General features: G+C 36.4%; 1 non-coding gene across 1 annotated transcript; it reads left to right on the top strand.

Annotated features, from left to right (window-relative positions):
• The first annotated feature begins 3262 nt into the window (after window positions 1-3262).
• On the top strand, window positions 3263-3369 carry LOC132687006 (U6 spliceosomal RNA). Its single transcript, XR_009613949.1, has one exon. It is a non-coding gene; the product is annotated as a U6 spliceosomal RNA (small nuclear RNA).
• Window positions 3370-3678: the final 309 nt, after the last annotated feature.

The raw sequence follows: 3678 nt of genomic DNA, 5'->3' as shown, positions 1-3678 counted from the left end.
AAAAATGCAAAAGTTAGAAGAATTTATTGCCAGAAGACCTGCATTACAAGAACTGTTAAAGTCTTTCAGGCAGGAGAAAAATGATACCAGATGGAAATCTGAATGTACACAAAGAAATAAAGAGCAATGGAAATGGTACTACATAAATAAATGTATCAGATTATTTTTTTAAGACTCTCTTTAAACAATAACTATTTACAAAATAGCAAAGATGTTATTTTAGAGTTCATTACATCAGTGCAGGTAAAACATGACAATAATCACATAAAGGCTGGGAAGGGAGAAACAAAGTTTGCTACTGTATGGTTTTATAGTTTACATGAAGTGATATAATATGATCTGAAGGAAGCATGTAATAACTCAAAGAGGTATGCTAAAATCTAGGCAACAACTAACATAAGAAAACAAAGATTTACACGTAATAAGTCAACAAAGAAGATAAAATGGAATAATAATAAACTCAATGAAATCAAAAGGAGGCAGAAAAAGAGGGGGGAAGCATTAACAAACAGATGGTACAAATAGAAAACAAATAGCTGAAGGGTAGACTTATACCTAACCATATCAATAATCACATGAAACGTAAATGGTCTAAATACCCCAGTTAAAAGGGAGTACTCATCAGATTGGATTTAAAACAAACAAACAAGGGGCGCCTGGGTGGCTCAGTCGGTTGGGCGTCTGACGTCGGCTCAGGTCACGATCTCACGGTCCGTGAGTTCAAGCCCCGCGTCGGGCTCTGTGCTGACTGCTCAGAGCCTGGAGCTTGTTTGAGATTCTGTGTCTCCCTCTCTCTCTGACCCTCCCCCGTTCATGCTTTGTCTCTCTCTGTCTCAAAAATAAATAAACGTTAAAAAAAATTAAAACAAACAAACAAACACCAACCATATGCTGTCCACAAGGAACACACAAATAGGTTAAGTGTAAAAAAAATGTGGAAAAAGATATACTGTACTAATACTAGTCAAAGGTAAATTGAAGATCACATACACACACACACACACATGCATATGTTTTCTGACCACAATGGAATTAAATTAGAAATCAGTAAGAAAAAGACATCTGAAGAATCCACAAATATTTGGAAAGTAAATAATGTACTTCTAAAACAACAACAACAACAACAAAACCCTGGATCAAAGAAGAAATCAAAAGAAGGATTAGAAAGTGTTTTGAACTGAATGAATACAAAAATACCACATGTCAGAATTTGTGGAATGCTAATAAAACAATACTTAGGGTGAAATTTATAGCACCAAGTGATTATTTGAAGAGAATTTCATCAATTTACTAAAGGCCACCTATGAAAAACCTACAGCTAACATTATACTTAATGAAAAAAGACTGAATACTTTCTCCCCAGTATCAGAAACAATACAAGGATATTCCTTCTCACCACACATCTTTAACATTGTATTTGAGATCCTAGTCATTGCAATAAGGCAAAAACATAAATAAAATAAGGCATCCAGATTGGAAAGGAAGAAGTAAAACTGTCTTTATTCATAGCCTACATAGACAATTCTATAGAATCTACAAAAAGGCTATGGAACTAGTAGGTGAGTCAAGCAAGACTGCAGAACACAAGATTAATACACAAAAAAATTGTGCTTCTAAATGTACAAAAATCAATTGTGTTTCTGTATACCAGGAATGAACAATCAGAAATTGAAGTTGAAAACTGCAATTTACAATAGCATAAAAACGTGAAATACCAAAGTTTAAATTTGACAAAAAATATGAAAAGCTACAGTGAAAACTAGAAAGCAGACCTAAATAAATGGAAAGATGTACCTTGTTTGTGGATCAGAAGACTCAGTGTTATTAATATAGCAGTTCTCCCCAAATTGATCTATAGATTCAACAAATATTAACCAAAATTCCAATAGATACTTTTTATAGAAATTGACAAGCTGATTTATGAAATTCAGGGACACTTGGGTAGCTCAGTCGGTTAAGCATTCGTCTTCAGGTCAGGTCATGATCTCACAGTTCGTGGGTTCAAGCCCCACGTCAGGCTCTGTGCTCACAGCTTGGAGCTTAGAGCCTGCTTCAGATTCTGTGTCTCCCTCTCTCTCTGCCCCTCCCTCACTCACGTACTGTCTGTATTTCTCAAAAATGAATACACATTTAAAATATTTTTTTAAATAAATAAAATTAAAATTAAATTTATGAAATTCAAAGGACTAAGAGTAACTGAAATAGCTTTGAAAAAGAATAAATGTAGAGGACTAACATAACCTGACTTCAAGACATCTCATAAAGCTATAGTAATCAAGACAGTGTGTAAAGATAAACAGATCAGTGAGACAGACTAAGGAGTCTAGAAATACATCTATATACATATGGATAACTGATTTTTGACAAAGACGTAAAGTCTTTTCGTGAAGAAGGGGTAGTCTTTTCAGTAAATCGGGCTGTAATAATTAGACATCCATTGTTTTTTCAGGGGGTGGGGAGGAGCACCTGGGTGGCTCAATTGGTTAAGCGTCCAAATCTTGATTTCGGCTCAGGTCATGATCTCACGATTGGTGAGTTCAAGCCCCACATCACTGTTAGTACAGAGCATCCTTGGGTTCTCTGTCTCCCTCTTTTTCTGTCCCTCCCCTGCTCACTCTGTATCTCTCTCTCTCCAAAATAAATAAACATTTTGAATAAATAAATAAATAATAAATTTTGTTCCCTACTACACATCATACACAAAAATGGATCATAGGGGCGCCTGGGTGGCGCAGTCGGTTAAGCGTCCGACTTCAGCCAGGTCACGATCTCGCGGTCCGTGAGTTCGAGCCCCGCGTCGGGCTCTGGGCTGATGGCTCGGAGCCTGGAGCCTGTTTCCAATTCTGTGTCTCCCTCTCTCTCTGCCCCTCCCCCCTTCATGCTCTGTCTCTCTCTGTCCCAAAAATAAATAAAAAACGTTGAAAAAAAAAATTAAAAAAAAAATGGATCATAAATTTAAGTATACAACTTAAAATTATAAAACTTCTAGAAGAAAACATAGGAGAAAGCCTTTGTGATTTTGGCTTAACCAAGATCCCATAGATACGATGCCAAGAGCACAGTCCATAAAAAGAATAAGTTGATAAATAGGACTTTGCCAAAATTAAAAACTTCTACTTTTCAGAAGTCACTTCTAATAAGAGAATGAATGTAAAGACCAGCCACAGAACGGGAGGTAATATTTGCAAAGCTCATATCTAATAAAAGACTTGTATCCAGAAAACATAAAGTGCCCCCTAAATTTTATATTAAGAAACAATTTGTGCTGGCTTCAGAAGCACATATACTAAAATTGGAACAATACAGAGAAGATCAGCATGGCCCTTGCACAAGGGTAACATGCAAATCTGTGAAGTGTCCCATTTTTGTTTTTTTTTTTTATGCCATGACCTCACAGGGCAATAAAGGGTTCACAGTAAAAGAGAAAAACAGAAATTGTGGTTTATATACACAATGGAGTACTAGGTAGCAATGAGAAAGAATGAAATATGGCCCTTTGTAGCAACGTGGATGGAACTGGAGAGTGTGATGCCAAGTGAAATAAGCCATACAGAGAAAGACAGATACCATACGTTTTCACTCTTATGTGGATCCTGAGAAACTTAACAGAAACCCATGGGGGAGGGGAAGGAAAAAAAAAAAAAAGAGGTTCGAGTGGGAGAGAGCCAAAGCATAAGA

This window comes from Panthera onca, chromosome F1, assembly GCF_046562875.1.
Source record: "Panthera onca isolate mPanOnc1 chromosome F1, mPanOnc1 haplotype 2, whole genome shotgun sequence".
In the NCBI taxonomy this organism is placed as follows: Eukaryota; Metazoa; Chordata; class Mammalia; order Carnivora; family Felidae; genus Panthera; species Panthera onca.
The sequence above is the reverse complement of the archived record's forward strand: the minus strand, read 5'-3'. Positions and strand labels throughout refer to the sequence as shown.